This window comes from Arvicola amphibius, chromosome 8, assembly GCF_903992535.2.
Source record: "Arvicola amphibius chromosome 8, mArvAmp1.2, whole genome shotgun sequence".
NCBI classification, from domain to species: domain Eukaryota; kingdom Metazoa; phylum Chordata; class Mammalia; order Rodentia; family Cricetidae; genus Arvicola; species Arvicola amphibius.
This window is the reverse complement of record NC_052054.1, coordinates 80,544,337-80,562,427: the sequence shown is the minus strand read 5'-3', so window position 1 is coordinate 80,562,427 and position 18,091 is coordinate 80,544,337. Positions and strand designations below refer to the sequence as shown.

Below are 18,091 nucleotides of genomic sequence, written 5' to 3'. Positions count from 1 at the left end.
TCAAGAGTTGCAAGAGTCCTTCAGAAGAGTGCATCTCGCCTGGGACTTGAGACTCAGAAAGGAAGGTCTTCTAATGTCTTACTACACTGTCGGAAGCAGACAGCACACAAACCACCCCTCTGGGACAGCTCCAACGGCCTCCTCTGTTCATTTTCTTCCTCGTCCACTCTGTTGCTTGGGTCTCTAGGTTCCAGCTTCTGGTGAAGGTCTCCCTGCAGCATCTGAATGGCCCCTCAGTCCTGATCCCAGGGGGTCACATAGTGGTCCGTGCGCTCGCTCAGTCTCACAGGTTTCCATGCTTACCTGGCGAGTGTGTGTGGGCATGGACGTCCTCTTTCCCTTGGTGTCACAAATGAAATGTGGCACAGAGTTCGTGCATCTGAGAGGTGTGTAGCCACTAGGAGAAGCAAAGACTTCTACTCTACGGCCAGAGTGGCTGTCTTCCTGTGCTACCTAAGCAGTTGCCTCCATGTGTCTTGGCCCATCCAACAACTCTCCACACCCTTGCTGAGAGAGAGAGAGAGAGAGAGAGAGAGAGAGAGAGAGAGAGAGAGAGAGAGACCCTAGGAGCTCACAGAAATGGGACTGTACAGAGCTGGGTGTTTGAACAGTGTCAATGGCAAAGTAAAAGGGCCACCAAGCAGTAGGAAGGGCTAAATACATTTGGGTAAGTGACATATTGGTGGCCATTGTGTCTTCTCAGAGCAAGTCCCAGCTCCGTATCAGATGCACCCAACTTTGGAGAAGGGCGCGAAAGGTACACCCAGAAGCAGGGTTCCATGCTAAGGGAAACTTAGACCTGAGCCTCTGCCAGCCAATCACTCACTGGTTGCAAGTGGAGGCCAGTGAGGAGCACTAGGGAATCTGTCCTGGAAGACAGTCACAGTCACTGTCCTCTTGTGCAGACGGCCTAGAAGGCCCACCCAACTGAAGACTCATCTGTTCCTGCAGGACTCAGCATGACTGAGAGAAGACTGGAGGAGACACACCCACTTCTCTTGACTGTCAGGTCCTGTCCCGCCCATCCAGCTAGGGCACACTGGGTAGGGCCATGCTCCCCACTGTTCTGAAGAGACCTCTGTCCCTATCAACAGGTGGGCTACATGTCTTCGGATTTCTCTTGGTGTGAAGACACACCATGACCACAGCAACTCTTATAAAGGAAAATATTTACAGTTCAGAGGTTTAGTCCATTATCCCCATGGCAAGAAGCAAGGCAGCATGCGGGCAGACGTGGTGCTGGAGAAGGAGCTGAGAGTTCTTTTAAAAAAAAAAAAAAAAAAAAAAAAAACTTTATTTAACTTTATTTCATGCGCATTGGTATAATGATGTTAGATTCTCTTGAACTGGAGCTACAGACAGCTGCAAGCTGCCATGTGGGTGCTGGGAATTGAACCCGGGTCCTCTGGAAGAGCAGTCAGTGCTCTTAACCACTGACCCATCTCACCAACCCAAGCTGAGAGTTCTTACGTCTTGACTCACGGACAACAGGAACTGATCTGATCTCACTGGGCATGGTTTGTGCATATATGAGACCTCAGAGCCTGCCTCCACAGTGACACACTTCCTCCAACAAGACCACACCTATTCCAACAAGGCCACCCTTCCTAATAGTGCCAGTCCCTTTGGGGGGCCATTTTATTTTAAACCATCACACCGCCTCAGGCACACCTGACCTGGAGAAGCTATCTCCTCCAGGTTGTACTTGCCATTACTGTAATGGTCCGTCCTGTCCCTTTAAGAGACAAGCCCCACCCACTTTCCCCTATACTTCAGCTGAAGCAAGAGATCTTTCTTCCACTTTGCTTCCAGCCTGCACTCTCTCTGTCCTGTCTCTCTTGGAAGAGGTGGCTGCTGCTGTGCTTCCCTTTCCTTCCCATTTACTAAATGAACTACATCTAAACTCATTCTGCATGGCCTATCCATCTCTGTCTTTCACCGGCCATGGCTCCTCCTCCTTGAGGGACCTGCTGCCCACAGAGGTCTCTCACCTGCCTCCCACTCACCTGGGACCCACAGAGGCCTCTGGCGATGGGACCTGGCTGCCCCTGGTGGCCCGCTGCTGCTGCCCCTCAGGGACCTGTGCCATTTTATCATTACAATTACCGTCTTGCCGTAGACCAGCTGTGATGACCCACACTAGACTCTCATGAGATGGGACTTTCCACTGTTCCGTTGTTGGGGGAGGGGAAGGAGGGTGAGATTCGGGAGACCCTCTTGGGGTCCCTCCCCTCCCTGACATTGCAGTTGCTGCTCTCTCAGAGGTAAACAATTTGCCAAATAGGACTTCTTAGGCCACTTATAAGTCACCCTGAGGACCTCCTGGTGTCGTGGCTGCCCAAGAGTAACCCATTCCCACCACTCATCGGGTCTCCAAGCTAAATTTGGTCAGACTCATTTCTTTGGTCTGCTGGTATCAGGGTGCCCCCTTACATGGGGTGCCCTCTTACCTGGGGTACACAGATGTCTCTTTATATCTCCCTGAGAAAAGGTGCATGCCTCCTGACCAGACTACATCCAAAGCACCAAAGGTTCTAGACCCTTTTGTTCCAAACTGGAGGCAAAGCAGTCATGTTCAACGCGTTCAAAGTGAAGGTGGTTATGACTGAGCCTTGGGACCCATCTCCTCAAGGAACATGAGCACTGAGAGTTTTTTATCCCTACATTCTGCCAGACACTCGGGGGGCAAGAGCTATTGCTTTGATTTTTTCCGAGGCAGTGTTTCTCTGTAGCTTTGAAGCCTGTCCTGGATCTTGCTCTTGTAGACCAGGCTGGCCTCGAACTCACAGAGATGGGCCTGTCTCTGCCTCCCGAGTGCTGGGATTAAGGACTGAGCTATTGTTCATGAACAGAGTCAAAGGCTCACGGGCCTCCAGGGCAGAGGTTAGCACAATAGGAGGAGGACATTCCATATCTGTGCCTCGGGACACCCCCATACCAAAGCACGTGCGGGTCGCCTGGGTTGCTCACACCAGAGAGAGCACATCTGTTTTAGTGAGAACACTGCTCATATTCTGAGGACACCTCTGTTCTGGCTCTCAGGCAAGCAAATTCCGACTTTCAAAAACCCAACACCACTGAGAAAGCACTCATGTTTCAGGAGAAATACACCTTGATGGTGGACATAGCAAACACCAGCCTGGCGTACCAGTTATCTTTGTCACCTGCTTAGGCCTTCATTAAGTTCTCACAACCAAGGTCAGTAGGCTCATAACTCTCTGTAACCTCAACTCCAGGGTCTTCTGCCCTTTTCTGGTCCCTGTAGGCATTGCACTCTAGGGCACAAACCCATATAGAGACATACACACAGAAAAAAATAAAACTAAATTTTTGTTGTTGTTGCTCTTTTGAAATAGGGATTCTCTGTGTAACAGCCCTGGCTGTCCTGGGACTCACTTTGTAGACCAGGCTGGCCTCAAACTCACAGAGATACCTCTGCCTCTGTCTCCCAAATGCTGGGGTTAAAGACATACGCCACCACTACCTAGCCTAAAAGTTTTTAATTGGTCAAAGACCTTATTTTTTTTTTTAAATTAACTCACTGGATGGTGGTGATGCACACTTTTAATCCTAGAACTTGGGAGGCAGAGATTGGCAAACCAGTCCACAAGTGCTAGTTCCAGAACAGGCTCTAAAACTACAGACAAACACGGTCTTGAAAAACAAAAACAGAAAACCTCAAAATGCATAAAAATATAAATGTGAAACAAAACAAAACCATGTAAACTTCTTGAAGTAATATATAGGAGATACTCAAGTAATATTGGACTTAGAGTGTCACCTTTTAGATAAGACACTGGAAGCAGTGAGAATGCCTAAGAGAGAAGCTTGACAATTTTGGTGGTCATTAAAGTAAAAATCTGGGGGCTGGGAAAATGGCTCAGCAGTTAAGAGGACCAAGGTCAAATTCCCAGCACTCAGATGGAGGTTCACAACCATCTGTAACTCCAGTTCCAGGGGTTCTGATATTCTCTTCTGACCTTCACAGGCACGAGGCCACACATGTGGTGTGTAGACATAATGCAGGTAAAACACTCAATGTGTAAAATATTTTTTAAAAACTTTGAGCGGGGCCCTGAGTTGTTAAATGTATCAGCCACCTAAGAGAATAACTGACTTCTCTGCAGGCCTTGTACAGCCTGTATGACAAGGGGCTTACATAAAAGTGTGTGTGTGTGTCAGCCTGGTCTACAAGAGCTAGTTCCAGGACAGGTTCCAAAGCCACAGAGAAACCCTGTCTCGAAAAAAAAAAAAGTGTGTGTGTGTGTGTGTGTGTGTGTGTGTAGTCAATATGACAAGTGTTTCACATAAAAGTGTGTGTGTGTGTGAAGTCAATATGACAAGTGTATCACATAAAAGTGTGTGTGAGTGTGCATGTGTGTGTGCACATGTGTGTGTGTGCACATGTGTGATCTTTCTCTATCAATCTCCACTTTAGTTTTTAGTCAGAGTCTCTTACTAAGCCTGGACCCCACAGATTCAGTAGACTGGGCTGGCCATTTAGTCACAGGACCGGCTTACGCCACTTTGCAGTGCTAGCATGCTGCAACACGCAGTTCTTGCAGATTCCATGTATGTACATTGTGTTCACAATACCTCCACCTCCAGCTCCTCCCATGTCCCTCCCCCTATAACTCATGGCCTCCTTTGGTTTAGTTATTACTGTTACACACACAGACATGCATGCATGCGTGCACACACACACACACACACACATACTTATATATAAATGAATTAATATGTAAACTCAACCTGCTGAGTCCATTTAGTGTTGTTTATACGTTTTGCTTTTAGGGATGGTCACTTGGGGTGTTGGACAAGCAACAAGGAGACTCACCCCTGGAGAAGACTGCTTCTCTCTCTCTCAGGAGGCATCATTTGCCTGTACATCCTCATCTGTATTGGGGCCTGGTAAGGTTTTGCCTATTCACATAGGCACTGAGTGAGGTAACTCAGACCCAGAAAGACAAAGACTACATATTCTGTCATATCCGAGGTTCCCAGCTCCAAGTTTTCAGATGTGGGTCTGTAACCTGGAGGAACCACAGAAACCAGGAAAGTAAAGAAAGGACCATGGTGGGAGGCAGGGAGGAGCTGGGGTGCTGTGGAAGTGGAAATGTGCAAAGAAGGGGGTGCTTTAAATGTGGGGGGAAGGAAAGTAACAGTAAAGGAGAGGGAGAGAAGAGAAATAAGCAACACTAAGTCTTTTTGGAAAAGCCACAGGGCATATTTCTTTGTGTTTACCTAAGACTCCATGTAATATATAGGTGTATGGGTGTGCATATGTATAGAGTTTAAAGGAAGTCACACTACAGTGCTTCCTTTTAATAGCACAGACTAACACAACCCCACTCCCAGGCATGGGAAACTCACTTTGGAGTTGTTGGTCAGGTGGAGTCCACTCGTTGCCTCCCAGAACTCGAAGGTGAGTGCCTATTGCTGAAGGCACCATGCACGATGGACACAGGACTTGGAGGAATCAACCTAGGCCCAGAAGCCCCCTCCCTAAGGATGGGTTTTCATAGTACCAGCAGATGCTATGCAAGCCACCATGGGAGAAAAGCAATCCATAGACTACCCAGTGATACCAGCAAATCACGACTACTGTCCTGGAAAGATGTCTCCAAAGAAGCAATAGTGGTGCTTGTATCTTAGGGGCACCTAACAGCTCTCCAATTGGACTTCCAACCTACACATAATATGGGAATTCATGCCTGCTACCATAAGCTTACAACTACCTGGAAAGTGAGGTCATGGAACCTAGAGGGGAACCTACTACGGCCACTTTCCTAAAGCAGAGAACTTCTGTATTCTGGATCCTAGCTTTATATCCACTGCCAAGAGCAGCTCCCTCCTCTTCTTAAAGTAGTTTCTTTTTACAGTAGATAGAGACCATTACAGAGAATAATTGATGTGGGATTTCCCTCTGTAATGCTGTGAATATGTTTTATTACCATTAGTTAATAAAGAAGCTGTTTGGCCAATGGCTTAGCAAAGTCAGGTGGAAAATTTGAAGAGAGATATAGAGAGTAGGTGGAGTTGAGGAGATGCCATGTAGCTGCCGAAGGAGAACGATGCTGGAACCATTCTGGTGGTGATACATAAATTAATAGAAATGTGTTAATTTAAGACATAAGAGCTAGTTAGAAATAAGCCTGAGCCATCGGGCAAACTGTTATAATTAATATAGTTTCTGTGTGATTATTCAGGTCTGGGCGGCCAAGAAACCAATGTGCAGACTCCATTTACAAATAATTCACCATGGTGCAGAGTGATGGTGGTGGAGGTGGTAGTGGTGGTGTTGTGGTTAGATCCACTTGATTCTACAAGACAGCACGTTAATGCCCAGGGAACATCACTGAAAAGGAGGCAGAAAAGCTCTCAGAGTCAGAAGGCCTGGACATCCGCTTTGAAAATGGATCCTTCTACATATGACCAGAAGCCACACCCATGAAATCTCAACGACATGGCTGCCTATGCACTGTTTGGGTCCTCACATCTGTGTAGCAGTTTACTGACCGAGCCCCTTCTGCTGCCCCATTAAAAATCATTTTTAACTCTAAGAGGCAGGCTTTCATGGCAACGCAAACTTCCTATTTGCTACGAGTATGACTTTCCTGCTGGTGGGAAATAGACAAATCACGACATTAACAGTGAGCTGTAAGTGACAGGCATAGGCTGGCCGAAGGCAGGGAGACCGGCTTCACTCTGGACAGAGTCTCCTGGCACTGTGGACACTTGTACAGGGACAGAGAGGCAGCCAAGGGCCCGGCAGCCTTCCTTTGGAGTCATGCTCTTCCACATGCTGATAGAATCTTTCCACTTTAGACAGAATCTAAAAATAAAAGTGTGCTCATTCGTTTGTCCTAGGGGAGGGAGGTGGCACAAAACAGGATGAAGGAACCAGGAGTCTGTATCTAGGAGACTTTCCCCCTGATCCCTAAGCAACGTCTTCTCTGGTGTCTGGTACCTTCCGTCAGGCTGACATGGCACTCTTCTCTCTTTAGGGTCTTTAGAGAAACTTGATGAGGGCAGGGCAAGAACTTACACCTGAGCTTGGAGACTGGCCTCCCTGTGTGTGTGTGTGTGCGTGTGTGTGTGTGTGTGTGTGTGTTGGTGTGTGTGTGGTATATGTGTGTATGTATGTGGTGTGTTGTATGTATATTGGTGTGTGGTGTATGTGGTGTGTGTGTCTGTGTGTGTTGGTGTGGGTGTGGTATATGTGTGTGTTGTCTGTGTGTCTGTGTGTGTTGGTGTGGGTGTGGTATATGTGTGTGTTGTCTGTGTGTCTGTGTGTGTTGGTGTGTGGTGTGTGTGTATGTATGTGTGGTGTGTGTGTCTGTATGTGTTTGTGTGTGTATGTTGTGTGAGTGTTAGTATGTGTGGTATATGTGTGTGTGTGTGGTGTGTATGTATGTTGGTGTGTGGTGCATGTGTGTGTGTCTGTGTGACTCTGTGTGTGTTGGTGTGTGATGTATGTGTGTATGAGGTGTGTGTCTGTGTGTGTTTGTGTGTGCATTGTATGTCTGTATATCTGTGTGTGTTTGTGTGTGTTGTGCATCTGTGTATCAGTGTGTTTGTGTGTGTGGTGGTGTATGGTTATGTATGTGTATGTGGTATGTGTGTCTGCATGTGTCTATGTGTTTGTGTGTGTGTTGGTGTGTGGTATATGTGTATGTGGGTGTGTGTCTGTGTGTTATTGTGCTCTGCCACATTTGGGACTTTGTTGACAACTTTTCTCAGCATGCAGGGAAAAGTGGGGCTACCCTTTCTGTCAAGCTGGTTTTAAATGAAGAGAGTGTGCTGAAGGTGGGGGGCTGGAGAGATAGTTTGGTGGTCTGAGCATTCGCGGTCCCTGCAAAGAAGCAGAGTTTGTTCCCAGGCACTCACATGGCTGCTCAGACAGCCTTAACAACTCCAGTTCCATGGGGGTCAGATGCCCTCTTCTGGTCTCTGTGAACACTACACACATGTGGTGTAGGAATGTACATTCTGACACTCCTACACATAAAATAAATCTTTAAACGGAGAGAGAGGGAGCATACTAAAAGGATGGTTAGAGTGTAGCAGTGACCAGCCTCTCTCTCTCTCTGAATAGTTTGTGACGATGTCTTTATTATGTGTCTGAATGTAATCCTTGGGCAACTCCAAAATTTTAACATTCTTGACGAGGCTGAACAAATTGACGTGTTCACCCACCCACCTCTCAAAAGCTGTCTTCTTATTAAACATGTACTCTAAAGAGAGGATCTTGGTGGGTTTGTGGTAAAGCAGGTACTTGTTCAGGTGACTCTCGCCGTGCCCCAGGGCGTCAATGTTATTGGACTGATCTGTTACGATCATCAGGTGACAGGCTGCAGTGAGCCTGTGTATCTCTGCCACTGATCCCCCAAACAAGGACCCTGTGTAGTAAAAGTCCCCCTCATCGTTTGGGATATAAGCTTGTGACTTAGGCCGCCGTTCGTAGGGTAATACCACCCTGCTGGCCATGTAGAAGCTCAAATGGAGGGTGGCAAACAGAGGAGAGAGAATCTCCACACCCACGTCGTGCTGGAAGGTGACGCCCACATCGGAACACACCAGATAAGCCACCTCCTTGTGAAAGCGCTGTTTGGAATAGATGCTGATGAACTCCAGGCGCTGCCTGGAGATGTCCTTCTGGTGCTCAAAACTTGGGATCTGGAAGGTGATCACTTTTCTTCCACTCTGGAGGGGGATCCGAGGAATGGCATGAGGTTGGTCAGTAAAGATGTAGTAGTTCACCCTGTGTCCCACCATGAAGAATGTCTCCGCGGACCTTAGGAACTGTTCCAGGTACGCCAAGTAGTTTCGAGAAGCAAACACAGTCAACCCAATGGTAGCATTCCGGAGTTGGAACTGCTTGTTTAAGATGTCAATGTTGAAAGTCCCTTCCCACACAATCGGGGCGAGCCAACTGGTCAACACAAGGACATCTCTCCTAGCGGGTTTAAGTGCACTTGGCTGGGGATATATCAGTTTTGGAAATGGTTTGTCTTGCAGCCAATACCGTTCTCTCTCAGCCACGACTGCCTTGATTAGCTCAGTCTTGTGAATCTGGCTCTTCTGGTGCCAGTAGCCACAACCAAAGATGGCCAAGACCAGAGCAACAAGAAGAAAAGTCACTTGGTGACGTGAGAAGTATTGCATGGACAATGTCCACAATGACCTGGCCATGGCCCACGTCCGATAAATGAAGGCTGGACCTGTAAACATTCTCAGCGCCCTGCCCTTGCCAAGAGATGAGGTGAGATGCATAGATCATGGGACACGCATGTTTCCTCCACTCCTCCTGAGCCCCTAGCACAGTTCAAGAGCTACCTGAAAGCAGGGTGTTCAGGGCTCCCCAGCGGAGGACGGTTCCAGAGATGCTACATAAGTTCTTAAATTCAGTTTTGGTTTGAGGTTATGCCAAAAACTTGCTCGGGAGAACCCATTCAGCAGACAAATGAATCTTCAGGGCCAGAATGCGGAAGCCAGGGCTCCTGAGACAGGGTGATGTGAACGCTGAGCAGATGAAGGGCAGATTGTGATGAAAGCAGGACAGGCAGGGCCACCAAGGGGTCATAAAACCTGTCCCCTGCCCTGCCCTTCACCCTTCCTGGCTTGAAACCTTCGTTTATGCAAGGCATCATTTGAGAAACATGACCTAGAATCCTGGTAAAAGAGGCAGGAAATCTCCAGGTCAAAGGTTACTTTCCATTCGACCCCAAGGAGCGATTCAAAATCCCTCAAAGGTCTACTTAGGAGGCAGGCAGCCATACATTGTGTTTAGGGCTGGACCGTCAAATTCTTTTTTTTTTTTTTTTTTTTTTTTTTTGAGACAGGGTTTCTCTGTGGCTTTGGAGCCTGTCCTGGAACTAGCTCTTGTAGACCAGGCTGGTCTCGAACTCACAGAGATCCGCCTGCCTCTGCCTCCCGAGTGCTGGGATTAAAGGCGTGCGCCACCACCGCCCGGCTGGACCGTCAAATTCTTATATATTATTTTGATCCCACAGAAGAAGCCTGTGTGTGAAGCACAGATGAAGGAAAGCCTCAGAGAGAGGGCTCACTAGACCTTGATGACATCGCCAACTGGAAAGCAGAAGCTGCCTCGTGAGCCAGATGCTGAGTGTGAACTCTTGCACCCCGATCTACCGTCTCGCATGCATGTCTTTTGGGGGGTTGTTTTATGCCTTACTTTGTTCTTCGACAACCAAAAGCAACATGGGGAGGAAAGGATTTGATTGGGTTATAGGTTATACGCAGTCCATCATCAGGGGAAGCCTGGGCAGGAACTCAGGGCAGGAACCTGGAGGTGGGACCTGAAGCAGAGACCACTGGGGAGTGTTGCTTCCTGGAGTGTATGCCCCTCCTGGCCTGTCCCCCTAGTTTCCTTATACACCCAAGGCCACCTGTTGTAGGGATGGTACCCCCCCCACAGCAGGCCAGGTCCTCCCACATCTTTTCTCAATCAAGAAAATGTCCCACGGACATACCCACAGGCCAGTGTGATGGAGGCATGTTCTCAGTTGATGTTCCCTCTTCCCAGGTAACTCTAACCTGTGTCAAGTTGATGGGAACAACAAAATAGGACATTTTACAAGCAAATTCTTTCACTTAATACATGTGTGTATGTGCACTTGTGTGGCATGCTTGTGTGTGTATGTGCAAGGGTGAGAGGAAGCCTCCAGGTGTTAGTCTTAGGAATGTCATCCACTTCCTTTGTAACAAGTTCTCATTGGCCCAGAGCTCAATAATTAGGCTTGATTGGCTAGTCAGTAGGCTCTGAGGATTCTCCTGCCTCTGCCTCCCCAGCACTGGGTTTTCGAGTGCATGTCATCAAGCCAGGCTTTTTGTTTATTTATTTATAATCTGGAAAGTTGTCCTTTATTAATTCTATTTGTAGAGAGTTTGCTGTCTGTGTATATGGGGCCAACTGATTCACTCCGTTCTGTTTCATCAATCCCGACAGCAGCACACACTGTCCTGATTACAGTGTCTGTTCATCTGTCCCGACAGCAGCACACACTGCACTGATTACAGTGTCTGTTCATCTGTCCCGACAGCAGCACACACTGCACTGATTCCAGTGTCTGTTCATCTGTCCCGACAGCAGCACACACTGCACTGATTACAATGTTAGATCCTGTATTGATAGCAGACATAAGGTGTTAACACACTCCAACTTTGACCTGCAATTTCAAAAGTAACTTAAGCCAAACTTTTTAAAGTAGATACTTGGCCTAGAACCCAGGTACTATTGCTTGCAAGGCAAGCACTCTACTGACTGAACAGTCCTCCAGCCCCATGACAAGTTGTTTTTCAAATGTATCTTAGGCTTCCATTTCAGCTGACTCTCAAAGACACTGCCCACTTGTGCTGTATAGTTTTATGTCAGCTTGACACAGGCTGACGTCATCTGAAAGGAGGGAGCCTCAGTTAAGAAAATGCCTCCCTTGGAGAGGGAAGTAGGCAAGCCTGTAGGCAAGCGTTTTCTTAATTGGCAATTGATGGGAGAGGACCCAGCCAATTGTGAGTGGTGCCATCTCTGGACTTGTGGTCCTGGGTTCTATAAGAAAGCAGGCTGAGCAAGGCATGAGGAGCAAGTCAGTAAGCAGCATCCCCCATGGCCTCAGCATCATCAGCTCCTGCCTCCAGGTTCCCATCCTAACGTTCTCGGATGACGGACAGTGCTGAGGAAGTGTAAACCGAATAAACCCTTTCCAACCCAAGTTGCTTTGCTCCTGGAGTTTTGTTGCAGCACTAGAAACCCTAACTAAGACAGCGCCAAATGAGGAAGAGGGATGTTTATTTGCTTATGTTCACTACAAACACACCTCCTCTAAGCACTTCTGAGTATGCACCTCATCGCAGATAAATCTGACATGGACTCACAGAAAAACTGACAGAATATAAGGTAGAGACCCACAGCAGGGAAAGAGCACACACTGTTTACAAAATGAAGCTAAGTGGTGGCATTTATGTCTGCCTTCTTGTGTGAGGGGTGGCTGGAGGTGTGCCTTTCAGTGGGCTTCTGCAGTCCCTTTAGGGCACTTCTGAGCCCATGACAAAAAGAAGAGGTGGATATGGTTGTTTGGGGACATACATTACCATTCTTTCTTAGGGACAGATTTGATGCATCCCAGGCTGGACTCACATTTGGTTTGTAGCTGAGGATAACCTGAATGTTCTAAACCTCCTGCTTCCCACCTTTCTAGGGCTGGGGCTACAGATGTGGACCCACCATGTTCCTTTAGGCTGTGCTGGGAAATGGCTGGCTTGACCCCAGTGCTCCATCTGTGGAGCAACACAGAAAGAGGAGCATGGCCTTAAAGACTCAGCGCACAAAGGCCAGCGACTCCCTAGTTACGGAACAAAAGACTAAAGGCCTTGAGAATTCCAGCAAACTCTGCCTCCTGCTTAGCCACGTCCAAGAGAGCACAGCATACGCACTGTTAGAGGCCTTTCACTGCTCTGAAATACTCTTCCCTGTTCACTAGTGTCACTTCCCACGTGTCTTGGTTGCTTTTCTGTTGCCATGACAAAACACCATGACCAAAGAAACTCACAGAAGAAAGCATTTACTTTGGGGGCACACAGTTCCAGAGGGTTAGAGCCTATGACCATAGCATGGTGGCAGGCAGGCATAGCACTGAGCAGTAGCTGAGAGCTTACATCTGATCCCCAAGTATAAGGCAGAGAACAAACACCCTGAGAATGGAGTCAAGGACCTCGGCTCATGCTGCCCTCAGATTTACTGAAAATCATTCTGACTGCCCTCTCCTGAAGTAATACAAAGAATTCAGAGCACACGGTGGGCCCATGAGGACATGGTGTGGCAGTTTGAATGAGAATGGCCCCCGTAGGTTCATATGCTTGAATGGTTGCTCACCAGTTGCTGGAACTCTTTGGGAAGGATTGAGAGGTGTGGCCTTGTTGGAGGAAGCGTGTCATTGGGGGTGTGCTTTGAGATTTCAAAAGCCTATGCCAGACCCAGTGTCTCTTTCTTCCTGAAGATCTGGGTATAGAACTCTCAGCTACTTCTCCACAGCAACAGAATACTGACTAAGACAGACCCAGCCTCAAAAAAATCAGCCAAAATGGAAATGCAATAACTGAGCAAATAGACCCATTGGCAATGAATACGTATTCACCTGAAAGCACACCATTTTTGTCTTATTTCCTTTTATTTTTAAAACAATTATTGTTATCTATTATCTATTCTCTCTCTCTCTCTCTCTGTCTCTCTCTCTCTCTCTCTGTGTGTGTGTGTGTGTGTGTAAAACAGAACATGTGTGGAGGTCAGAGGACAACTTGCAAGAATTGGTTCTCTCCTTCCACCATGTGGGTCTAGGGATGCAACACAGGCCATTGAACTTGGTGACTATTGTTCTTACCTATGAGCCATTTCATCAGTTTATATTGTTATTTTTAAAAAATTGTTTCTGTGTGTGTATTGTACATGTGTGTGCACCCACAGAGGACATAAAGAAGTGTTGCATCCCTTGGAACCAGAGTTACAGGCATTCAAGAGCCTTCCAATGGGAGTGCTGGGAACCAAACTTGGGGCCTCTGCAAAAACACAACACAAGAACAAGTGCGTAGCTGGATCCATGGCTGAACACAGACCTGGCAACAGGATGGGAGGTCTGGGTGATAAGCTGGTCCTTCGTCTCCTGGACCATACATCACTTAGGCTTTGAGACAAACATGAGCCATGTCTCTAGGTGACTGCATGTTAACTGCTTCTGTGGTTGCTGTGAGCAGCTACCTGACATGATGTCCAAGACTTGTCCTAACTGTGCTCATCTCCGGATCTCTTCCAGCACAAGCCTTGAATGAGAGATTAAATTTAGTAAGGTTTTTTCTCTTTAAATGTACATTGCGTATTTCTTTGGGGGAGGAAAAGTACATGATCTTATAGTGAACCCACCTTTCTAGGGTTGGCCCAACACTCAAGGGAGGCGACAAGGGAGTGTCTCCATCTAGAGGGGTATCCTATTCCTGTATTTCCATATCCTATAAGATAGTCATCTCTGGGAGAATGCAACTGAGACAGATGGAACACTCCTGACTTCCTCTCCAGCTCAGCTTTTGGGAGTCCCTGATAGCAAACACCACATGGCAAAGAGAAGTGTACCCATGAAGGAAGGAGGAGCAGGAGTAATCTGTAGGAGTCTGTTACATCCCCGTGGCTTGTCCTGTAGAAGCCGGATTCCGGGAGCAAGTGGACAACAGTCACCGGGCATGACTGTGGGGTGCTTGCCATTCTCAGCTGGCTTATTACAGGGATGCCTATAAAACCATTCTTTTTTATGGATATGTAATAGATTGCCACACAAAGAGCAGATTAAGACAGCATCCATTTATTGATTTATGCATTTATTTTTATCTTTGTCTGGGGGGAGCTGTGGAATAATCCTTTTGTACACTCGAATATGTATTACTCTCATTGACTCAATAAAAAGCCAACTGACCAACAGCTAGACAGGAAAAGGTTATTCGGGACTTGCAGATAAAAACAGAGGACAGGGAAGAAGGGGGCAGAATCGCCGGCGAGATGCAGAGGAAGCAGGAGATGATCATGCCATGCTGAAAAAAAGGTACCCACCGTATGGTAGAGTGTAGATAAGAAATATGAGTTAATTTAAGTTGAAAGGGCTAGTTACTAACAAGCCCAAGCTATTGGCTAAGTATTTATAATTAGTAACAAGTCTTGTGTGGCTATTTGAGGAGCAGGCAGTCTGACAAAAAACTCCACCTACAGAGAGAGTGAGGGGATGCGTGCTGTGTGTAACTCTACAGTTCAGAAGATAATCTCAGAAAAGCAACACCCATTTAGCGTCTAACTTTTCTTGTTTGTTTTTTGTCTTGTCACTATAATTTTATTTTCTTTTTTGAAAATAAACTGGGAGTTTAAATTGCTCCAAGAACCATAAAAAGAAAATGAAGGACACACAGAAGTTTGTGAGGTGGGGAGGGGGAAGGAAACGGAGGTGCAGATTGTACTAGCACAGACCAAGCTGACAGGTTGGGATGGGGCTTGGGTTGGACCAGTGGAGCTGGAGAGATGATTCAGTGGCTAAGAGCACTCGCTGCTCTTCCTGTAGACCTGGGTTTGGTTCCCTGTACCAATATGGTGGTTCACAATCACCTGTAACTCCAGCTCCAGGGGAATCAATACCCTCTTTTAGCTTCTTTGAGCAGACACACACACACACACACACACAGAGAGAGAGAGAGAGAGAGAGAGAGAGAGAGAGAGAGAGAGAGAGAGAGAGAGAGAGAGAGAGAGAGAGAGAGAGAGAGAGAGAGAGACAGAGACAGAGACAGAGACAGAGAGAGAGAGCATGTACTCACATAGACATGTATGCATACATATAAATAATTTGTTTAAGTTGGAACAGCTTGGATGAGGTCTGCTTGGATTATTAGAAGGCCAAAGACAAGGTGTGAGCTGACTGGGCTTGCGGAGGGAGGAACCAGTGAAGGACTCCGCACGGGCTCCAGGAACACTGCAGAGGGTTGCTTACCTTAGCTTCTCGGCCTGAAACTGCTAGGTCTATTCTGACCACTAGAGGGCACAAGAACCACGATCCCTGTGTCTTCCATCGGCGGCTTCTGCTCCTTCCAACCGCTGTGGCCCAGATGCCAGCGGCAGAGCCTTCCGGCTCTAACGCCAGACTCACAAGATCTATTCATCGTTGATGCTCTCAGGCATTTCCTGCGCACGGAAAAAGCACCTGAATTCAGTGGTTTTCATCCTTGACTATGCGAGAGCTGTTGGAGTTTTTAAAAATGCCTGTTTCTGATTGGAGAGATGTCTCAGTAGTTAAGAATGTTTGCTTCCTGCTCTTGGAGAAAACTTGGATTCAGTTCCCTGCACCCACATGGCAGCTCATAACCGCCTGTAACTCCGCCTCGAGGGGGGTCCAACTCCCTCTTCTGGCCTCTGTCAGTACCTGTATGCATGCAGCATACGTAAACTTATACACACAAATATGTGTTTTTATGTATATACATATATATAATATGCATATAATACACATATTTTTTTAAAAAAATATTTAGTTATTTTTCCTGATGTCAAGCCAGATGTGGCTATGCATTCTGGGATCATAATGATTCATTATGAAACAGAAGGATCGCAGTGAGTTCAGAACCAGCGTGGGGTACACAGCTAACCCTGTCTCAATCTCCCGCCCTCCCAACTCCTCCCCCTCCTCAGCCCTGTCCTGTTTAAGGCCATGTCATTCTAGAACAGAGAAGAAGATGATTTGGGGGGGGGGGAGAAAGGGAACCAGAGAAGGGGATGGGGAGATGGAGGTGTGCAATAGAGGAGGCTGTGATTAAGAACCAAGTATAACGAATGCACCGTATGTATAAAAATGCAATAATAAAACCCATCACGTTGTATGCTAACCTTAAAAGTCAGCTAAGCCAGGTGTGGTGGCGCACACCTTTAATCCCAGAACTCGGGAGGCAAAGGCAGGCGGATCTCTATGAGCTCCAGGTCAGCCTAGTCTACAAAGTAAATTTTAGGACAGGCTGGGCTATGTATTGACCCTACCTCAAGAAAATAAAAATAATTAATTGGAAATTTCCTGATTCGTGGGCCTCCACCTCCAAAGACTATGGCTTTTCCTAGTCTGGAGTGTGATGAGATTATTTATTATTATTATTATTATTATTATTATTATTATTATTATTATTAGAGACAGAATGTTTCAATTTAGCCTAATGGTGGCACACACCTTTAATTTCAGAACTCAGGAGGCATAGGCAGGTCGATCTCTGAATTTGAGGCCGGCTTAGTCTACAGAGTGAGTTCCAGAACAACCAGGGCTACACAGAGAATCTCTATGTCAACGACAACAAAAAGGAAAACCGGAAAACCCTAAACAGATCTTAGGATCGGGATGCGATTCAGTCAACACAGCACCTATTGGGTAAGCACAGGAACCTGAGCTCGGATCCCCGAGACCCGTGTCAAAAGCTCAGCTTGGAGGTCTAGCCCTGTAACTCTAGCACTGGGCTGGCCTTGGACTCACAGGGATTTCTATCCCTGCTTCTGCCTTCTAGGTGATAAAATTAGAGACAAGCATCACCAGGCCTGGCAGAAGCCTGCCATTTTGACTAGACTGGCTGAGCAGTGGGGCCTGGGATCTGCCATTCTCCATCCCCAAGGACTATGTACAGACAGGCATCGCCATGCCATCAGGGCCAGCTTTCTACATGAGTGCTGGGGACACAACTCAGGTCCTGAGTGTGCGCGTGTGTGTGCGTGTGTGTGTGTGTGTGTGTGTGTGCGTGTGCGTGACAAACACACAATTTTTAAAACTCAGGAACCCACTCAGTCCATTCCTGAAGACGGCACCTCCGTGAACTAATCACCTCTGACAGGCCCCTTCTCTTAATAGTGTTGCAACAGCAGTTCAATTTTCAATGACTTTGGAGGGGACATTCAGACCACGGCGTCATTCCTCTCTCAAGTGTTTTCTTTCCTCTCCAGCCACCCTCCCCAAACTGATATCCTATGATTCTTATTGAATTAACTTTCAGGGACTGTATAATGTGACTAGGAACACAGGCATCAAGGTGAGGCATGTGTGTCCCACCGTCAGAGTTCCTCCTTGGACAACCCTCATTGTTTCTCCTTCTGCATGGAGCTGTGCCCTTTTCTCCATCTGAGGGTTGTCATCTCTGGTTTCTTTGTTCTTCCGCTCCACTCCAGAGCTCTGGGCTGTGGAGCACTGGGCTATGGAGCACTGGGCTGTGGAGCACTGGGCTGTGGAGCACAAGGATGTGGAGCACTGGGCTGTGGAGCACTGGACTGTGGAGCACTGGACTATGGAGCACTGGGCTGTGGAGCATGGGGATGTGGAGCACGGGGATGTGGAGCACAGGGATGTGGAGCACTGGACTGTGGAGCACTGGGCTGTGGAGCACGGGGATGTGGAGCACTGGGATGTGGAACACTGGGCTGTGGAGCACTGGGCTGTGGAGCACTGGAGTGTGGAGCACAGGGATGTGGAGCATGGGGATGTGGAGCATGGGGATGTGGAGCTCTGGACTGTCACTTTGCTATCAT

At 47.5% G+C, this 18,091-nt stretch overlaps 1 pseudogene; it reads right to left on the bottom strand.

Moving 5' to 3' along the window:
• Positions 1–6,639: 6,639 nt before the first annotated feature.
• On the bottom strand, positions 6,640–17,180 carry LOC119821885 (annotated as a pseudogene).
• Positions 17,181–18,091: the final 911 nt, after the last annotated feature.